The sequence below is a fragment of the Pleurodeles waltl genome, chromosome 1_2 (assembly GCF_031143425.1).
Source record: "Pleurodeles waltl isolate 20211129_DDA chromosome 1_2, aPleWal1.hap1.20221129, whole genome shotgun sequence".
Classification (NCBI taxonomy): domain Eukaryota; kingdom Metazoa; phylum Chordata; class Amphibia; order Caudata; family Salamandridae; genus Pleurodeles; species Pleurodeles waltl.
In genome coordinates, this window is record NC_090437.1 from 154,553,848 (window position 1) to 154,575,895 (window position 22,048).

The following is a 22,048-nucleotide window of genomic DNA, read 5'->3' on the forward strand; positions in this document are numbered from 1 at the left end:
CTAAACTGGCGATAACAAAACCTCCACTGTCACGCCAACAGAAATACGCCCACTCTATCATGACACACGAATCCACCCTGGGCTCAAAATACACACACATTTACAAAACACAGCCACATTGGACATTGCGAAATACACACACCTAATACACACACACACACCACTCCCGCACACCCAAAACAATATAAAACACCCACCCACAAACCCCTACTACCAAAAATTCCGAAAGAAGGCCAGAGAGAGACAGCACCAGCAAGAATAACAGCATCCACAGGCACACAACATCATCAACCACAGAACTTCCACGCACCTCACACAACACACCACTACATATCACCACACTTATCACCACACACTCCACCCCACCCCACACATCACCTACACCACCCCATGGCACGGCAAAGACACCCCAGGTTCTCGGAGGAGGAGCTCAGGGTCATGGTGGAGGAAATCGTCCGGGTAGAGCCACAGCTATTCGGATCACAGGTGCAGCACACCTCAATTGCAAGGAAGATGGAGCTATGGCGAAGAATCGTGGACAGGGTAAACGCAGTGGGACAGCACCCAAGAAATCGGGAGGACATCAGGAAGAGGTGGAACAACCTATGGGGGAAGGTGCGTTCCGTGGTCTCAAGACACCACCTGGCGGTTCAGCGGACTGGCGGCGGACCCCACCTCCTCCCTCACAACTAACAACATGGGAGGAGCAGGTCTTGGCGATTCTGCATCCTGAGGGCCTCGCAGGACTAGATGGAGGAATGGACTCTGGTAAGTCAAATCTTAACTATTACATCCCCCACACTACCTGCATGCCAGCACATACCCCCACCCTCATCCTCATCACTCTAACTCCTCACAAATGTCCCTACATCACAAACCACACATCCTAACACCAAGCCCTGCATGCAACAACAAAGCATGGACACCCATCACCAAAGCATGCCCACTGCACATACCCATACAACCCCCTAAACCATCATCACACAAGGTCCCACACAGGAATGCAAGCACTGGGCTACACTGTCACCCACCCATTGCACACCATGGCACACACATATGTAATGACCATCCTTTTATACCTCTGCAGGACCCCTACCCAACGTCACCGGACAGGAGGGTCCACACATGTCCACACCACCAACAAAAGAGGCCCACAGTGATGACAGCAGCTCTGTCCAACTGGATCTAGATGACCAGCCCGGCCCATCGGGGACCTCTGGACAGTCGGTTCCCCTGACACAGTCACAGGCCACTACAGACCTTCCCCCCTCTGGAAACACCAGCACAGCACCCACCCAGCGGGCCCATACCTCTGTCCCCAGGACATGTCAATCATTAGTGTGTCCACCATCACAGGGAAGCCAGGCTAACCCACCACCCCAACAACAACAGGGACCTGGGGGCAGTGGCAGTGGGCACATGGTCCAGGGGATGGAGGCCCAGGAACACAGGGGAACTGGGAGGGCTTCTGAGGGACAGGGGGCGGACAGGTCAAGGGAACCCACTCTCCACGAGGCCCTCTCCTCCATCATGGGAGCCTACCACCACTCCCAGGAGACGATGGCAACGGTACTGGCCAAGTTTCAGGAGACCCAGCGCCTGCAGGAGGAACAGTATATGGGCTTCAGGGAGGAACTCAGATCCATCAGCTCCACCCTGGGCACCATCGTAGGGGTGCTAAAGGAACTCGTGAACACCAGGAGGGACACTGTGGCACTACAAGGGGCTCCTGACACTAGCATGGACGATGAACTGCCCACCACCTCCGCCGGCGCTAGTGGACAGGACGCCCGCCTCAGGACCACCACACCAGCACCCCACCCCCTGCAGAGGGAGAACCACCCCGTAAACGGTCCCTGAGATCCAGGACAAAGACAGAGCACAATGCCAAGACCCCCGCAAAGAAATGAGACCACCCTGATTGTCATCCTACTGTCCCACTTTGTCACCCTGTCCATACTTAAACTGCCCCAGCTCCACTTCCTATGCCCATATGGGCAATGCACCTGTGAGACTAATAGACTGGACTCTGCCATGGACATTCCTCCGCCATCACCCCTCACCATTTTACTACCCCCTCCAATATTGAGCACTTAAATAAACACACTTAAAGCACAAAACAATCTAGAGTCTGTCTGTGATTTCGAAATAGTGAATTAGCAATTACAGTGACAAAATGATCTTAAAATTGTAATGTCAACATACCTATGTCACTCAGCTCTAGTCCATGAGAAATCTAAGCAGATGTCACACAGTGGGACCCACATCTGTGAAATCGTAAGGGAAAGTGACAACTCAGTGCCAACTCACTGGGTGAAAAGGACAGACAGTAGAGAGGTAGTAGTGTTAAAGTACATGTAGTAGGCAGGTCTGTACTCTTACATGTGTCTCACTGGAAATATTGCTGGATCACTGAGTCCCTGTTGTTCATGTCTTCTTCCTCTGCTTCCTCGTCTTCACTGTCCACAGGCTCCACAGCTGCCACAACACTGCCATCTGGACCATCCTCCTGCAGAAAAGGCACCTGTCGTCGCAAAGCCAAGTTGTGAAGCATACAGCAGGCCACAATGATCTGGCACACCTTCTTTGGTGAGTAGAATAGGGATCCACCTGTCATATGGAGGCACGGAACCTGGCCTTCAGGAGGCCGAAGGTCCGCTCGATCACCCTCCTATTTCGCCCATGGGCCTCATTGTAGCGTTCCACTGCCATTGTCCTGGGATTCCTCACTGGGGTCAGTAGCCATGACAGGTTGGGGTAACCAGAGTCACCTGCAAATGACGAGGGACAACTGTTAGACACGCACTAACCTGTAGGGATATCCCCAGACCCAGACAACCATTCCCACTGTCTTGCTCCCAGGTGCTCACCTAATAGCCACACTCGGTGCCTCTGGAGTTGCCCCATCACATAAGGGATGCTGCTTGTAAGGAAATGCCTCCTTGGCATGGTTACCCCCTGACTTTTTGCCTTTCCTGATGCTATGTTTTGAATTGAAAGTGTGCTGAGGCCTGCTAACCAGGCCCCAGCACCAGTGTTCTTTCCCTAACCTGTACTTTTGTTTTCACAATTGGCACACCCTGGCATCCAGGTAAGTCCCTTGTAACTGGTACCCCTGGTACCAAGGGCCCTGATGCCAGGGAAGGTCTCTAAGGGCTGCAGCATATCTTATGCCACCCTGGGGACCCGTCACTCAGCACAGACACACTGCTTGCCAGCTTGTGTGTGCTGGTGAGGACAAAACGAGTAAGTCGACATGGCACTCCCCTCAGGGTGCCATGCCAACCTCACACTGCCTATGCAGTATAGATAAGTCACCCCTCTAGCAGGCCTTACAGCCCTAAGGCAGGGTGCACTATACCATAGGTGAGGGCACCAGTGCATGAGCACTGTGCCCCTACAGTGTCTAAGCAAAACCTTAGACATTGTAAGTGCAGTGTAGCCATAAGAGCATATGGTCTGGGAGTCTGTCAAACACGAACTCCACAGCACCATAATGGCTACACTGAAAACTGGGAAGTTTGGTATCAAACTTCTCAGCACAATAAATGCACACTGATGCCAGTGTACATTTTATTGTAAAATACACCCCAGAGGGCACCTTAGAGGTGCCCCCTGAAACCTTAACCAACTACCCGTGTAGGCTGACTGGTTTTAGCAGCCTGCCACACTCGAGACATGTTGCTGGCCACATGGGGAGAGTGCCTTTGTCACTCTGTGGCTAGTAACAAAGCCTGCACTGGGTGGAGATGCTATCACCTCCCCCAGGCAGGAGCTGTAACACCTGGTGGTGAGCCTCAAAGGCTCACCTCCTTTGTTCCAGCACCACAGGAAACTCCAGCTAGTGGAGTTGCCCGCCCCCTCCGGCCACGGCCCCACTTTTGGCGGCAAGGCTGGAGGAAATAATGAGAATAACAAGGAGGAGTCACTGGCCAGTCAGGACAGCCCCTAAGGTGTCCTGAGCTGAGGTGACTCTAACATTTAGAAATCCTCCATCTTGCAGATGGAGGATTCCCCCAATAGGGATAGGAATGTGACCCCCTCCCCTTGGGAGGAGGCACAAAGAGTGTGTACCCACCCTCAGGGCTAGTAGCCATTGGCTACTGCCCTCCCTGACCTAAACACACCCCTAAATCCTGTATTTAGGGGCTCCCCTGAACCTAGGAAATCAGATTCCTGCAACCTAAGAAGAAGAGGACTGCTGAGCTGAAAAACCCTGCAGAGAAGACGGAGACACCAACTGCCTTGGCCCCAGCTCTACCGGCCTGTCTCCCCCCTTCGGAAGAAAACTGCTACAGCGACGCTTTCCCCAGGACCAGCGACCTCTGAATCCTCAGAGGACTGCCCTGCTCTAAAAGGACCAAGAAACTCCAGAGAACAGCGGCCCTGTTCAACAAAGACTGCAACTTTGTTTCCAGAGGAACAACTTTAAAGACCCCTGCAATTCCCGCCAGAAGCGTGAGACTTGCAACACTGCACCCGGCGACCCCGACTCGACTGGTGAAGAAACAACGCTACAGGGAGGACCCCCAGGCGACTCCAAGACTGTGAGTAACCAAAGTTGTCCCCCCTGAGCCCCCACAGCGACGCCTGCAGAGGGAATCCCGAGGCTCCCCCTGACCGCGACTGTCTGATTCCCAGATCCCGACGCCTGGAAAAGACCCTGCACCTGCAGCCCCCAGGACCTGAAGGATCGGAACTCCAGTGCAGGAGTGACCCCCAGGAGGCCCTCTCCCTTGCCCAGGTGGTGGCTACCCCGAGGAGCCCCCCCCCTTGCCTGCCTGCACCGCTGAAGAGACCCCTTGGTCTCCCATTGATTCCTATTACAAACCCGACGCTTGTTTGCACACTGCACCCGGCCGCCCCCGCGCTGCTGAGGGTGTACTTTCTGTGTAGACTTGTGTCCCCCCCCGGTGCCCTACAAAACCCCCCTGGTCTGCCCTCCGAAGACGCGGGTACTTACCTGCTGGCAGACTGGAACCGGGGCACCCCCTTCTCCATTGAAGCCTATGTGTTTTGGGCACCACTTTGAACTCTGCACCTGACCGGCCCTGAGCTGCTGGTGTGGTGACTTTGGGGTTGCTCTGAACCCCCAACGGTGGGCTACCTTGGACCCCAATTTGAACCCCGTAGGTGGTGTACTTACCTGCAAGAACTAACAATAACTTACCTCCCCTAGGAACTGTGAAAATTGCACTGTGTCCACTTTTAAAATAGCTATATGTGTTTTATGTAAAAAGTATATATGCTATTGTGATTATTCAAAGTTCCTAAAGTACTTACCTACAATACCTTTCCAATGAGATATTACATGTAGAATTTGAACCTGTGGTTCTTAAAATAAACTAAGGAAAGATATTTTTCTATACAAAAACCTATTGGCCTGGAATTGTCTCTGAGTGTGTGCTCCTCATTTATTGCATGTGTGTATGTACAACAAATGCTTAACACTACTCCTTTGATAAGCCTACTGCTCGACCACACTACCACAAAATAGAGCATTAGTATTATCTCTTTTTGCCACTATCTTACCTCTAAGGGGAACCCTTGGACTCTGTGCATACTATTCCTTAATTTGAAATAGTGCATACAGAGCCAACTTCCTACATTGGTGGATCAGCGGTGGGGTACAAGACTTTGCATTTGCTGGACTACTCAGCCAATACCTGATCACACGACAAATTCCAAAAATTGTCATTAGAAATTGATTTTTGAAATTTGAGCTATTTTTCTAAATTCTTAAAAGTCCTGCTAGGGCCTTGTGTTAGTCCCTGTTTAGCATTCCTTTTAGAGTTTAAAAGTTTTGTGAAAGTTTGAATTAGAACCTGGAACTAGTTTTAGATTCTTAAAAAGTATTTCAACTTTTAGAAGCATAATGTCTAGTGCAGAGATGAATGTGGAGGAACTCGACCTAACACCTTACCTCCATCTTAAGATGAGGGAGCTAAGGTCACTCTGCAAAATAAAGAAAATTACAATGGGCCCCAGACCTTCCAAACTACAGCTCCAGGAGCTTTTGGCAGAGTTTTAAAAGGCCAACCCCTCTGAGGATGGCAACACAGAGGATGAAGATAGTGACTTGGAGGAGAATTCCCCCCCTCCAGTCCTACTTAGGGAGAACAGGCCTGCTCAAGCCCTGACTCCAAATATACTAGTCAGATATGCTGTTTCCCTCATCACTGGAGGGACCAGCACATCTGAAATCACTGAGGATAACTCCAGTGAAGAGGACATCCAGTTAGCCAGGATGGCCAAAAGATTGGCTTTGGAAAGACAGATCCTAGCCATAGAAAGGGAAAGACAAGAGATGGGCCTAGGTCCCATCAATGGTGGCAGCAACATAACTAGGGTCAGAGATTCTCCTGACATGTTGAAAATCCCTAAAGGGATTGTAACTAAATATGAAGATGGTGAGGACATCACCAAATGGTTCAAAGCTTTTGAGAGGGCTTGTGTAACCAGAAAAGTGAACAAATCTCACTGGGGTGCTCTCCTTTGGGAAATGTTCACTGGGAAGTGTAGGGATAGACTCCTCACACTCTCTGGAAAAGATGCAGAATCTTATGTACTCATGAAGGGAACCCTGATTGAGGGCTTTGGATTCTCCACTGAGGAGTATAGAATTAGATTCAGGGGGGCTCAAAAAACCTCGAGCCAGACCTGGGTTGATTTTGTGGACTACTCAGTGAAAACACTGGATGGTTGGATTCAAGGCAGTGGTGTTAATAATTATGATGGGCTGTACAATTTATTTGTGAAAGAACACCTGTTAAGTAATTGTTCAAATGATAAACTGCATCAGCATCTGGTAGACCTAGGACCAATTTCTCCCCAAGAATTGGGAAAGAAGGCGGACCATTGGGTCAAGACTAGGGTGACCAAGACTTCCACAGGGGGTGACCAAAAGAAAGGGGTCACAAAGCCTCCCAGGGGAAAGGTGTTGAGACATCCAAAAACAAAAATAGTAAAGAGTCTTGTTCAGGCCCCCAAAAACCTGCACAGGAGGGTGGGCCCAGAGCCTCTTCACAAAACTATTTTGGGTACAAGGGTAAAAACTTTGATCCCAAAAAGGCCTGGTGTCGTAGCTGTAATCAGCCTGGACACCAAACTGGCGACAAGGCCTGTCCCAAGAAAAGTACCACTTCTAACTCCACTCCAGCTAACACTGGAATGGCTAGTCTCCAAGTGGGATCAACAGTGTGCCCAGAGCAAATCAGGTGTCACACTGAAGCTACATTAGTCTCTGAGGGTGGGGTGGTTTTAGCCACACTGGCTGCCTGGCCTCCTAACATGCAAAAATACAGGCAGCAGCTCTTAATTAATGGGACAAGTGTAGAAGGCCTGAGGGATACAGGTGCCAGTGTCACTATGGTGACACAGAAACTGGTTTCCCCTGGTCAATACCTGGCTGGACAAACTTATCCAGTCACCAATGCTGACAATCAAACTAAAGTACATCCCATGGCTATGGTAACTTTAGAGTGGGGAGGGGTCAATGGCCTGAAACAGGTGGTGGTCTCCTCAAATATCCCAGTAGACTGTTTGCTTGGAAATGACCTGGAGTCCTCAGCATGGGCTGAGGTAGAACTGAAAACCCATGCAGCCATGCTGGGTATCCCTGAACTGGTGTGTGTCAAGACAAGGGCACAGTGCAAGGCTCAGGGTGAAAAAGTAGAGCTGGAGTCTGGAAAAAGGGCCCAGCCTACCAAGAGGAAAGGAAAGTCAGCTGGGAAACCAGCTGCAACACAACAACAAAAAGAGAACCTCTCTTCTCAGGAATAAGTTCTGCCCTCTGAGGGAACTGAGCCTATGGAGTTAGAACCTTATCAGGTTGAGCTCTTAGGCCCAGGGGGACCCTCAAGGGAGCAGTTGTGTAAGGGGCAAGAAACCTGTCCCTCTCTTGAAGGCCTTAGGCAGCAAGCTGCTGAAGAGTCCAATGGCAAGAAAACTGGAACACATAGGGTCTATTGGGAAGATGGGCTCCTGTACACTGAGGCAAGAGATCCCAAACCTGGTGCCACTAGGAGAGTGGTAGTGCCTCAGGCGTTCAGAGAGTTCATACTGACCTTAGCCCATGATATTCCCCTTGCTGGGCATTTGGGACAAACCAAGACGTGGGAGAGACTAGTCAACCACTTCTACTGGCCCAACATGTCCCAGAAAATTAAGGAGTTTTGTGTCTCCTGTACCACCTGTCAAGCCAGTGGTAAGATAGGTGGACATCCAAAGGCCCCCCTCATTCCACTTCCAGTGGTGGGGGTCCCCTTTGAAAGAGTGGGTGTGGACATAGTGGGTCCACTTGAACCTCCCACAGCCTCAGGAAATATGTACATCCTAGTGGTAGTGGATCATGCTACTAGGTATCCTGAAGCTATTCCCCTTAGGTCGACTACTGCCCCTGCAGTAGCCAAGGCCCTCATTGGTATCTTTACCAGAGTGGGTTTCCCTAAGGAGGTGGTGTCTGACAGAGGTACCAACTTCATGTCAGCATACCTGAAACACATGTGGAATGAGTGTGGAGTGACTTATAAATTCACTACACCCTATCATCCACAAACTAATGGCCTTGTTGAGAGATTCAACAAGACATTAAAGGGCATGATCATGGGGCTCCCAGAAAAACTCAAAAGGAGATGGGATGTCCTCTTGCCATGTCTGCTTTTCGCTTACAGAGAGGTGCCTCAGAAGGGAGTAGGGTTCTCACCCTTTGAACTTCTGTTTGGCCACCCTGTAAGGGGACCACTAGCTCTTGTGAAAGAAGGCTGGGAGAGACCACTTCATGAGCCTAAACAAGACATAGTGGACTATGTACTTGGCCTACGCTCAAGGATGGCAGAGTACATGGAAAAGGCAAGTAAAAACCTTGAGGCCAGCCAACAGCTCCAGAAGTTTTGGTATGACCAAAAGGCTGCACTGGTTGAATTTCAACCAGGGCAGAAAGTCTGGGTTCTGGAGCCAGTGGCTCCCAGGGCACTCCAGGACAGATGGAGTGGCCCTTACCCAGTGCTATAGAAGAAGAGTCAGGTTACCTACCTGGTGGACCTAGGCACTAGCAGGAGCCCCAAGAGGGTGGTCCATGTGAACCGCCTAAAACTCTTCCACGATAGGGCTGATGTGAATCTGTTGATGGTAACAGATGAGGACCAGGAAGCTGAGAGTGAACCTCTCCCTGATCTCCTCTCATCAAACCCTAAAGATGGCTCAGTGGATGGAGTGATCTATTCAGACACCCTCTCTAGCCTACAGCAATCTGATTGTAGGAAGGTCCTGCAACAGTTTGCTGAGCTCTTTTCCCTAACCCCTGGTCAGACACACCTGTGTACCCATGATGTGGACACAGGAGACAGCATGCCTGTCAAAAACAAAATTTTCAGACAGTCTGACCAAGTTAAGGAAAGCATCAAGGTGGAAGTCCACAAGATGCTGGAATTGGGAGTAATTGAGCACTCTGACAGCCCCTGGGCTAGCCCAGAGGTCTTAGTCCCCAAACCTCACACCAAAGATGGAAAGAGAGAGATGAGGTTTTGTGTGGACTACAGAGGACTTAATTCTGTCACCAAGACAGATGCCCATCCCATTCCTTGGGCTGATGAACTGATTGATAAATTAGGTGCTGCCAAATTCTTAAGTACCTTTGACTTAACAGCAGGGTACTGGCAAATCAAATTTCACCTGGAGCAAAAGAAAAGACAGCATTCTCCACACCTGATGGGCATTATCAGTTCACTGTTATGCCCTTTGGTTTAAAGAATTCCCCTGCCACCTTCCAAAGGTTGGTGAATCAAGTCCTTGCTGGTTTGGAGTCCTTTAGTGCAGCTTATCTTGACGATATTGCTGTCTTTAGCTCCAGCTGGCAGGATCACCTGGTCCACCTGAAGAAGGTTTTGAAGGCTCTGCAATCAGCAGGCCTCTCTATCAAGGCATCCAAATGCCAGATAGGGCAGGGAACTGTGGTTTACTTGGGACACCTTGTAGGTGGAGGCCAAGTTCAGCCACTCCAGCCTAAGATCCAGACTATTCTGGACTGGGCAGCTCCAAAAACCCAGACTCAAGTCAGGGCATTCCTTGGCTTGACTGGGTATTACAGGAGGTTTGTGAAGGGATATGGATCAATAGTGACAGCCCTCACAGAACTCACCTCCGTGAAAATGCCCAAGAAGGTAAACTGGACTGTAGAATGCCAACAGGCCTTTGACACCCTGAAACAAGCAATGTGCACAGCACCAGTTCTAAAAGCTCCAGATTACTCCAAGCAGTTCATTGTGCAGACAGATGCCTCTGAACATGGGATAGGGGCAGTTTTGCCCCAAACAAATGAAGATGGCCTTGACCAGCCTGGTTGCTTTCATTAGCTGGAGGTTACTCCCCAGGGAGCAGCGTTGGAGTGCCATTGAGAGGGAGGCCTTTGCTGTGGTTTGGTCCCTGAAGAAGCTGAGACCATACCTCTTTGGTACTCACTTTGTAGTTCAAACTGACCACAGACCTGTCAGATGGCTGATGCAAATGAAAGGTGAAAATCCAAAACTGTTGAGGTGGTCCATCTCCCTACAGGGAATGGACTTTATAGTGGAACACAGACCTGGGACTGCCCATGCCAATGCAGATGGCCTTTCCAGGTTCTTCCATTTAGAAAATGAAGACTCTCTTGGGAAAGGTTAGTCTCATCCTCTTTCGTTTGGGGGGGGGTTGTGTAAGGAAATGCCTCCTTGGCATGGTTACCCCCTGACTTTTTGCCTTTGCTGATGCTATGTTTTGAATTGAAAGTGTGCTGAGGCATGCTAACCAGGCCCCAGCACCAGTGTTCTTTCCCTAACCTGTACTTTTGTTTTCACAATTGGCACACCCTGGCATCCAGGTAAGCCCCTTGTAACTGGTACCCCTGGTACCAAGGGCCCTGATGCCAGGGAAGGTCTCTAAGGGCTGCAGCATATCTTATGCCACCCTGGGGACCCCTCACTCAGCACAGACACACTGCTTGCCAGCTTGTGTGTGCTGGTGAGGACAAAACAAGTAAGTCGACATGGCACTCCCCTCAGGGTGCCATGCCAACCTCACACTGCCTATGCAGTATAGATAAGTCACCCCTCTAGCAGGCCTTACAGCCTTAAGGCAGGGTGCACTATACCATAGGTGAGGGCACCAGTGCATGAGCACTGTGCCCCTACAGTGTCTAAGCAAAACCTTAGACATTGTAAGTGCAGTGTAGCCATAAGAGCATATGGTCTGGGAGTCTGTCAAACACGAACTCCACAGCACCATAATGGCTACACTGAAAACTGGGAAGTTTGGTATCAAACTTCTCAGCACAATAAATGCACACTGATGCCAGTGTACATTTTATTGTAAAATACACCCCAGAGGGCACCTTAGAGGTGCCCCCTAAAACCTTAACCAACTACCCGTGTAGGCTGACTGGTTTTAGCAGCCTGCCACACTCGAGACATGTTGCTGGCCACATGGGGAGAGTGTCTTTGTCACTCTGTGGCTAGTAACAAAGCCTGCACTGGGTGGAGATGCTATCACCTCCCCCAGGCAGGAGCTGTAACACCTGGCGGTGAGCCTCAAAGGCTCACCCCCTTTGTTCCAGCACCACAGGGCACTCCAGCTAGTGGAGTTGCCCACCCCCTCCGGCCACGGCCCCACTTTTGGCGGCAAGGCTAGAGGAAATAATGAGAATAACAAGGAGGAGTCACTGGCCAGTCAGGACAGCCCCTAAGGTGTCCTGAGCTGAGGTGACTCTAACTTTTAGAAATCCTCCATCTTGCAGATGGAGGATTCCCCCAATAGGGATAGGAATGTGACCCCCTCCCCTTGGGAGGAGGCACAAAGAGGGTGTACCCACCCTCAGGGCTAGTAGCCATTGGCTACTGCCCTCCCTGACCTAAACACACCCCTAAATCCTGTATTTAGGGGCTCCCCTGAACCAAGGAAATCAGATTCCTGCAACCTACGAAGAAGAGGACTGCTGAGCTGAAAAGCCCTGCAGAGAAGACGGCCCCAGCTCTACCGTCCTGTCTCCCCCCTTCGGAAGAAAACTGCTCCAGCGACGCTTTCCCCAGGACCAGTGAGCTCTGAATCCTCAGAGGACTGCCCTGCTCTTAAAGGACCAAGAAACTCCAGAGAACAGCGGCCCTGTTCAACAAAGACTGCAACTTTGTTTCCAGAGGAGCAACTTTAAAGACCCCTGCAATTCCCGCCTGAAGTGTGAGACTTGCAACACTGCACCCGGTGACCCCGACTCGACTGGTGAAGAAACAACGCTACAGGGAGGACCCCCAGGCGACTCCAAGACTGTGAGTAACCAAAGTTGTCCCCCCTGAGCCCCCACAGCGACGCCTGCAGAGGGAATCCCGAGGCTCCCCCTGACCGCGACTCTCTGATTCCCAGATCCCGACTCCTGGAAAAGACCCTGCACCCGCAGCCCCCAGGACCTGAAGGATCGGAACTCCAGTGCAGGAGTGACCCCCAGGAGGCCCTCTCCCTTGCCCAGGTGGTGGCTACCCCGAGGAGCCCCCCCCTTGCCTGCCTGCACCGCTGAAGAGACCCCTTGGTCTCCCATTGATTCCTATTACAAACCCGACGCTTGTTTGCACACTGCACCCGGCCGCCCCGCGCTGCTGAGGGTGTACTTTCTGTATGGACTTGTGTCCCCCCCGGTGCCCTACAAAACCCCCCTGGTCTGCCCTCCGAAGACGCGGGTACTTACCTGCTGGCAGACTGGAACCGGGGCACCCCCTTCTCCATTGAAGCCTATGTGTTTTGGGCACCACTTTGAACTCTGCACCTGACCGGCCCTGAGCTGCTGGTGTGGTGACTTTGGGGTTGCTCTGAACCCCCAACGGTGGGCTACCTTGGACCCCAATTTGAACCCCGTAGGTGGTTTACTTACCTGCAAGAACTAACAATAACTTACCTCCCCTAGGAACTGTGAAAATTGCAGTGTGTCCACTTTTAAAATAGCTATATGTGTTTTATGTAAAAAGTATATATGCTATTGTGATTATTCAAAGTTCCTAAAGTACTTACCTGCAATACCTTTCAAATGAGATATTGCATGTAGAATTTGAACCTGTGGTTCTTAAAATAAACTAAGAAAATATATTTTTCTATTCAAAAACCTATTGGCCTGGAATTGTCTCTGAGTGTGTGTTCCTCATTTATTGCCTGTGTGTATGTACAACAAATGCTTAACACTACTCCTTTGATAAGCCTACTGCTCGACCACACTACCACAAAATAGAGCATTAGTATTATCTCTTTTTGCCACTATCTTACCTCTAAGGGGAACCCTTGGACTCTGTGCATACTATTCCTTACTTTGAAATAGTGCATACAGAGCCAACTTCCTACACTGCTATTCTGCAGGATGTAGGCATCATGCACTGAGCCAGGGAACTTGGCATTCACATGGGAGATGTACTGGTCGGCCAAACATACCATCTCTACATTCATTGAATGATAACTCTTCCTGTTTCTGTACACCTTTTCACTCCTGTGGGGGGAGACCAAAGCCACATGGGTCCCATCAATGGCACCTATGATGTTGGGGATATGTCCCAGGGCATAGAAATCACCTTTCACTGTAGGCAAATCCTCCACCTGAGGGAAAACGATTTAGCTCTGCATGTGTTTCAGAAGGGCAGACAACACTCTGGACAACACGTTGGAAAACATAGGCTGGGACATCCCTAATGCTATGGCCACTGTTGTTTGAAATGACCCACTTGCAAGGAAATGGAGCACTGACAGCACCTGCACTTGAGGGGGGATTCCTGTGGGATGGCGGATTGCTGACATCAGGTCTGGCTCCAACTGGGTACACAGTTCCTGGATTGTGGCACTGTCAAGCCTGTATATGATAATCACATGTCGCTCCTCCATTATCAACAGGTCCACCAACGGTCGGTACACCGGAGGATGCCGCCATCTCCTCACATGTCCCAGCAGACGGTGCCTATGAAGGACAACAGCGAGCACAGAGTCAAACAACTCAGAGGTACGTTCCCACAGTTTACACAGAACGCCATTCATACACAAAAGGTGGCCTGTATGTGTGTTGAGTCTAGGCCTAGGTATGTGTGACGCAGATGAAAATTAATCCATGTGGGCCCCTGAAATGCCTGACCTCTAAAGTGGGACAATGGGATGTGAGGTAACTGCGCTGGCGTTGTACCCCGTCGCGGTAGGCGGTCAAAGACCGCAGCACAATGCTGCATTGGTTATCATTGGACCCTATGGGTCCCAGGAGCCAATGACAATGTACGCCGGCGGTGATGGTAACCACCGCCGCGGACGTGACTGCCATTTTCTATCTGTTCAATCACTCGATACCTGATCTTCGACAGGAGAGGACCTACACTGCAAGTGCTGCTGTGACCTCGGTCTGGAAGAGACAATGGCTTGAGTGTATGGGGAAAGGGCCCCTGCCTTCACATCGGAGGAGTTGGAGAAACTCGTGGACGGGGTCCTCCCCCAGTACACGCTACTCTACGGTCCTCCAGACAAACAGGTAAGTACATTGGGAGCATGCTGTATGGGCTATACCTGTGTGGAGAGGGCTGGATGTAAGAAGGAAGGGGGGAGAGTGCGGCGTGCATGAAACAACAGTGAATGCATGTGCCACATGGCAAGGGTAAGGATGGGGGCCAATCACTTTGACGGTGCAGTTGGTAGTAACTTACACTTCCCCCTGTACACTTCATGTAGGTAAGCGCCCACCAGAAAAAATATATTTGGCGTGCCATCGCCAAGGACGTCCGGACCCTGGTGGTCTACCACAGACAGAGCACCCACTGCCAGAAAAGATGGGAGGACATTCGCCGCTTGAGCAAGAAGATGGCGGAGGCTCAGCTGGGGATGGCCTCCCAACGTGGGAGGGGTGCCCGTCGCACCATGACCCCCCTGATGTTCACGATCCTGGCGGTGGCCTACCCGGAGTTGGATGGGCGCTTGAGGGCATCACAGCAGCCACAAGGGGGTGAGTACACTCTCATTCTGCTGACTTTGCGTGCAGTGGAGGGGTCTGGGTGGGGGAGGTGGGCTGCGGGTTTCCCTAGGCCAGGGCGACTTCCGTAGGCAAGGTCCCTCCGTAAGGCAGGCCATGTGGCACCCCACCCCACCTCTGTAGAGTGCCAACTACACCTAGTCATGCCCCTGTGTCATCTATGTGTGCAGATGTCGTCCATAGCCTTGTAGGGCATTTCCCAGGAATTGAACAGTGGAGCCCAAGAGCGCGGCGTAGTGCTGGGGGCTTCTGTGTCTGTCGTGTCCGCCAACGGTAGCGGTAATGCATGCACTCAACATGTCTTTCTTCTGTCCCCCCCCCTTTTTTCTCCCTGTTCTTGTGTGCATTAGCATCATCAGGCAGAGGAGCAGTGGCACCGGAGCACCAGGGGGCTGCATCCCACATGGCCATGGAGGGCCTCACTACAGAATCGGACTTCACCAGTGGGACGGAGGGCGAGGGGAGCTCCACGGCGGGGACAGGAGCTGAGACCAGTGACACGGACTCATCCTCTGATAGGAGCTCCCTTGTGGTGGCGGCAACATCTGTGCCCCCCCATCTACAGGTATAGCTGCCACCCCCCCTTCCAGCACCGCCCTCCGAGCAGCCCTTCAGCCTTCACCCCGTGCCCGCTCACCCGGGAGGATGGGCATCGCCTTGGCCCCAGGCACCTCAGGCCGTGCCCCAGTCACCCCTGCTGCCCTCAGTGAGGAGGCCATTGACCTCCTCAGGTCCCTCACTGTTGGGCAGTCTACCATTTTGAATGCCATCCAGGGTGTAGAAAGGCAGTTGGAACAAACAAATGCATTCCTGGAGGGCATTCATTCTGGTCAGGCGGCCCTTCAGCAAGCTTTTCAGACTCTGGCCTCAGCACTGATGGCAGCCATTGTCCCTGTGTCTAGCCTCCCCCCTCCAACTTCCTCCGCCCTACCCAATCCCCTGTACCTCAGCCTATCCCAAGCACACCTACAGACCAGCATGCACACACCTCAACACACAAGGGAAGCTCAGGCAAACATAAGCACCACACATCCCACAGGCACTCATGCAAGCATCACACACATGCAGACACACCAACATCCACTGCCTCCACTGTTCCCCCTCCTCCTCGTCTCCCTCCTCCCTCCCAGTTTCGTCTACACTCACACCTGCATGCACTACCTTTACAGCCACTACGTCCCTCTCCAGCACACCCACCCACACACCCCGCTCACGTGCAGTCACCACCCCCACTACCATTCACACGTCCCGTGTCCTCTCCCAGTGTGTCTGTGACGCCCCCTCCCATGATACACAAACGCAGGCACACACCCACCCAACAGCCATCCACCTCACGACAGCCTCCAGCGCATGCACCTTCACCCAAAGTCAGCAAACGAACACCTCCTACAACCACCACCTCTTCCTCCACTCCCAAACCCCCTCCAGCTACCTGTCCCAGTGTGTCAAACAAACTTTTCCTGTCCAACCTTGACCTCTTTCCCACACCTCCCCCACCCGTCGGTCTCCTAGGTCCCGAACTAGCACCTCAGCCACAACATCTCCAGGACCAGTGGTGCCTGTAGTCACTGGAATCTGGATTGCACCGGCCACCAGGGCAGCCAGTGTGGCACGGAGCCACAGCACAGACAGTCCCCCACCTGTGAAGCATCAGAAGTTGGCCAGTGCCCGGCGGGAGAGGGGGAAGACTCCAGCCACCAAAGCCGCTCCCAGGGGTCCCGGTGGGAGTGTGGACTCAGCTGTGACACTCTCCAAGATGGGGAAGGGCCACAAGAAACCAGGAAAGTCTGGGAAGAGACCGCCATCATCCCCGCTGCCCAGGAGGCCACCTCCAGCACCAGCCCAGCTGCCCAGGACAGGACCGCCAGCACAAGCCCAGCTGCCCAGGACAGGACCGCCAGCACAAGCCCAGCTGCCCAGGACAGGACCGCCAGCACAAGCCCAGCTGCCCAGGACAGGACCGCCAGCACAGGCCCAGCTGCCAAGGACAGGACCGCCAGCACAAGCCCAGCTGCCCAGGACAGGACCGCCAGCACAAGCCCACCTGCCCAGGACAGGACCGCCAGCACAAGCCCACCTGCCCAGGACAGGCCCGCCAGCACAAGCCCACCTGCCCAGGAGGCCACCGCCAGCAAAAGCCCCGCTGGGCTATAAAGGACCGCCAGCAGCTGAGTCCCTGCAATGGAGACCGCTGCCTCAAGCACCGCTGCACAGGGCACCGCCATCTCAAGCCCCGCTGAACAGGGCACCGCCATCCCAAGCACCGCTGAACAGGGCACCGCGGTCTCAAGCACCGCTGAACAGGGCACCGCTGTCTCAAGCACCGCTGAACAGGGCACCGCCGCCTCAAGCACCGCTGCACAGGGCACCGCCATCCTAAGCACCGCTGAACAGGGCACCGCCGTCTCAAGCACCGCTGGCCCATGAGCGGCAAGGGCACTGACGCAACTGAGTCCGTCACGGGGTGAATGATGCACTCTGGGCACCATGCCCCCTTCAGAACCAGTGGAGACTGTCATCCACCACCTCTGTCCTTAGCAGGATGAAGCACTCTGGGCACAAAGCCCCCTCCAGAACCACTGGAGACTGTCATCCACTACCTCTGTCCTTAGCAGGATGAAGCACTCTGGGCACAAGGCCCCCTCCAGAACCAGTGGAGTATCACATCCACTACCTCAGTCCTTGGCAGGATGAAGCACTCTGGGCACAAGGCCCCCTCCAGAACCAGTGAAGACTGTCATCCACTTGAGAGACTGTGGCTTTGCACTCCCCAGGATTGAACAGTGGGCAAACCACCCACTGGAGAGACTTGTGAGACTGTGGCTTTGCACTCCCCAGGATTCAACAGTGGGCAAACCACCCACTGGAGAGACTTGTGAGACTGTGGCTTTGCACTCCCCAGGATTGAACAGTGGGCATGTGGCCCCCTCGTGGATTTGGCGTCGTGCACTCAAGTGGCTGAAGTGCCCCCCCCTTTCCCTCCCACTGAGGTTCCTGTTTAGTTGCTCTCTGATGCCCCTGCAGTGTTCTCTCCGTCATGGTCGGGGATCTTGTGTGGGCCTTGCCCATACCGTGTGGTCCCAGTGTTCCACTGACTTTATTAGAGCACTACCTGGACTACTATGCTTGGTATATATTTTGTACATGGTGTATATATATGTTTCTGCCTACTTGCTTTTAATATATTACAATGGTTACACTCATTTTCTATTGTCTTTGCATTCTTCCAGGGGGCTTGGGGGGTGTAACTGTGATGTATTGATATGCATTAGTGTGTGTGTTGTGGTGGATGGGGGTGTTGCGTGTTGCGTGTCCCTGTTTTTTCCCTCCCCCCTCCCCTGTGTCGTAGTTGCAGTACTCACCGTGGTCTTCGCCGCCGGCGTTCGTGCTCCTGGTAGAGGAGCAGGAAGACTATTGCAGGTATAATTTGGAGTTCCGGATCCATGGTGTCCTCGTTCCTCGTGGGGTGTGTAGAGGTGAGCGTTTTTCCTTCGGGATTCCTGTTTCCGCTGTGTTTTTATCCACGGTGAATCCGCCCCGGAAAAGGTGGTGGATTGGCCTGTCATAATAGTGTGGGGGGTACATTGTCTCCCGCCTGTCTGTTGGCGGTGACCGCCGTGCTGTTTGTTTGTACCGCCGTGGCGGTCGGAGTGTTAAAGTGGCTGTCTTTGTTGGTGGTTTCCGCCACGGTCGTAATTGCGAATTTTTTACCGCCGGCCTGTTGGCGGTCTTACCGCCGCTTTAACACCGACCGCCAGGGTTGTAAAGACCACCATAGTCTACTGAGCTTTCATAATGGGATCAGAATCTGTGGCACGCAGGATGTACACAAACGTCTTCAGAAGATGCATTCATCACAATCAAGTGTTTGACTAGGATTAGAATCTGCAATCTACCAGTTAGGCACAAGTGTCCATAATCGGAAGTGACAGGGAGCAAAGGAACTGGAGTCGAGATGGAAGAAGTATGTTGAACAGCAGGTCAATCTTTAAAGCTTTAGACCCCTGCTGATACAGCCTATGAACCCTGTTGGGAGCCAGGTATAGCCACAATATAATTACTTCTAATACAAAGTGCCACTGGAGGAAGGTGAGATGGTAAGTTATGAGAGGCAAGTCCCATGTTAATTAAAATTCAAATAGCACCCCCAGGAGACAAGTTAATCAGTTTAAGAAACAACAAGAAATACAGCAACCCTCAACTTTCAAGGTACACATGCAAAACAACAAAAAAAGACAAGAGTACATATGGTACACAGGCTTTGGGGGAACGGGGTAGGGTTTTCTTTTCTCAAAAATTAGAACAATACTTAAGCGCAACACAAACGTTTATTGTAATTGAAAATAGATCCTTTGCAAAAAAAAAATATACCCTGGCGAAACAATCAGGTCTCGATTTAACATGTTATTAAATGCAAATAGAGACGTGCAAGTGTTTCAAGAGCCTGTAAAATTCAGTGATTGTTTTAATTTTTGTAGGGTTTAATAGAGTATACCATGTGCTATGTGATCAGTTTGGGGGTAGTTTTTTTTAATCATACTTTGAAAAGAGCAAGACCTACAGTGTATCCAGGTCAGTTTCGGCTGTCAGGAGCTTGCCCTCAAATGACGAGATGAGGGGGCAAATCTGGTGACAAATTGCAGCTGTGCCACAAGGTAATAGAGTTTGTAATGTGATGTGTCTACACTTGTAGACTTCATTCCTTCATCATATTCAGTGCAAACCTGCATCTCGCCTCATTCCATGTCAATGCTATGAGTAAGGTTGCTAGTTTCTGAAATAGGGAGTGCAGCATAATTATAGGTGAGTTTGCAAAAAAGTACAGCAGGCAGGTGGCCTGACCATTTTGAACATTGTGCCTGCACCTAGAAGCCCCAAAGGCAGCATCTGCCAGAACTGCACCAAATTCCTGATGGATTCTAGAGCCGATCGGATTTGCGTCCGAGTGGTATATTTGAATTCCTAGGTATTTAAAGTTCACAGACTCCCAGATTTAGGGAAACTGGTCATAATTTGATACAGATATCACGGTGTCTGTGCGCAGTTGGAGAAGGCAGAATGTAGGGTCTGAATAGATATTGGGGGAGGGGTTAATCCATCACAACAGTGACGGATATCCTGTTCGCTGAAATCTAAATCTCATTATTTCCTTTGGGATTTAGATTTTGGCGGATGGGATATCCACCACCATTATGACGGAGTAACACATCCGCCAATATCGAAATCAGGCCCTGAATTTAGTGGCCATTACACCCCCTAATTAAAATGACATGTCTTTAACAAATAATAGCAAATCCTCCATGTATAGGGAGCTTATGTTTGGATACTCTGTAATTTCCAACCTGTTCTCTGTTCCCTATGCCTAAGAAGGCATGCCAAAAGTTCAGTGGACTAAACATGTAGTATGGGTGAGAGGCTAGGCCTGTTTAGTACCACTTTCAGTGGTCCCTGTAGATGAGTACGCTCAGCCTGTTCTAACTCTACCTGGGGGTTAGAAGATGGTAATTTGATCTCCTTAGCATCATGGGGCTCATTCTAGTCTTTTCCTGTACTGTCTTCAGTTAGTGACACCCCATGGAGACCAAAGCTTTCTGGATGTCAAATGCTGCAATAGTAGCATCAAGGTCAGGGACACTGAAGACAGTACATGACCAGCCATCTTATACTCAACGTATAAAGACAAATAGTCAAAATAGTAGGGAACAATTCAAACAATGATTGACATCCAATGAAACTTTAAATCATTCATTGAGATTGCAATTTAATTGCACAATAAATTATTTCATTTTCCTTCTCCAACATCAAGTCTAGTCAAAAAGACGATTTTACAAACTGACAAATATCCATATATAAGTATATACACAAGGTTCTTCACAGCTCTCCATGTTTTCAATCACTGTGGTTATCTTCATTAGTAGTAATAATAATCCACTTATCGGCAATGGTTGCCTGATTAATCACATCTCTACTCCTTTTTATACTTCCCGTCATTATTTAAGAAGAGATGTTGTCCCAAGAACCTTACTGGTCGAATTAGTTTTCGTTGCAACCTCTCCAATTATAAGGTCAACATGTTTTGGCCCTTTCACATACGGGCCTCTTCAGGACTAACAGAGAGGTAAGTACCTAATAGATGTAAACAATACACATTATTACCTCAAATCTTGTCTAAACCTCAAAACCCATCACCGTGAGGAAATAAAATAATAGATAAAATAAAATATATCACTCCATTCCGTGGTGTCTTCTACACCCAACTGCTATGATGCCTTAATGGTCAATCATGCTATATATCATGTGTTGAGACTGTACTTAAGAAGCCCACTTTGTGTGTATAATAATGTATAACTATAAATGTGTATTACGCGCCATCATTTTCACCTCCTCGTGTAAAATAAAGTCTCATCTGTACCTGAACTCATAGGTTCGAACGCCGCATATTGTCCAAACTCTCTTGTATTAAATAAAATTACATGAATCAAGCTATCGTTTCCTGGCACAATAGTCATCAATAATCATTTGCAAGTCCATAGGACTTGTCAGTACTCACTTAACTGTTGCTTATTTCTGTATTCTGACTGCTTATACAGCTTTTGACCGGACACTTCTCCATTCCGGACGCGTTGTGCTGACTATCAGAGTTGTGGCGGCCATGTTGAAGCGAGGGACGATACGTAATTATCTTAACTCCTTCGCTGCCAGGCCTTTTCCTCTCCTGTGCCGAGCCTTTTTTTGACTATTTGGGGCAGTTGTGCTTAGGCCCTCATAACTTTTTGTTCACATAAGCTACCTACGCCAAATTTGCGTCCTTTTTTCCAACATACTAGGGATTCTAGAGGTACCAGGACTTTGTGGGTTCCCCTGGAGGAGACCAAGAAATTTCAGGAACAGGCAGACTTGAATTGGAAAACCCTATTTTTCAACACAATTTTGACATTTTAATGGGACATACCCCATTTTTACTATTTTTTGTGCTTTCAGCCTCCTTCCAGTTAGTGACAGAAGTGGGTGAGAAACCAATGCTGAATCCCAGAGAGCTAAACC

The 22,048-nt window shown here is 50.7% G+C and overlaps 1 protein-coding gene across 1 annotated transcript in view; it reads right to left on the bottom strand.

The window, feature by feature from the left end:
- SDAD1 (SDA1 domain containing 1) overlaps window positions 1–21,668 on the bottom strand; it is a 412,284-nt gene extending 390,616 nt beyond the window's left edge. Inside the window, exon 1 of the mRNA XM_069236846.1 lies at window positions 21,555–21,668. The gene's annotated coding sequence lies outside the window, so the exon portion shown is untranslated. The remainder of the gene's footprint in view (window positions 1–21,554) is intronic.
- Window positions 21,669–22,048: the final 380 nt, after the last annotated feature.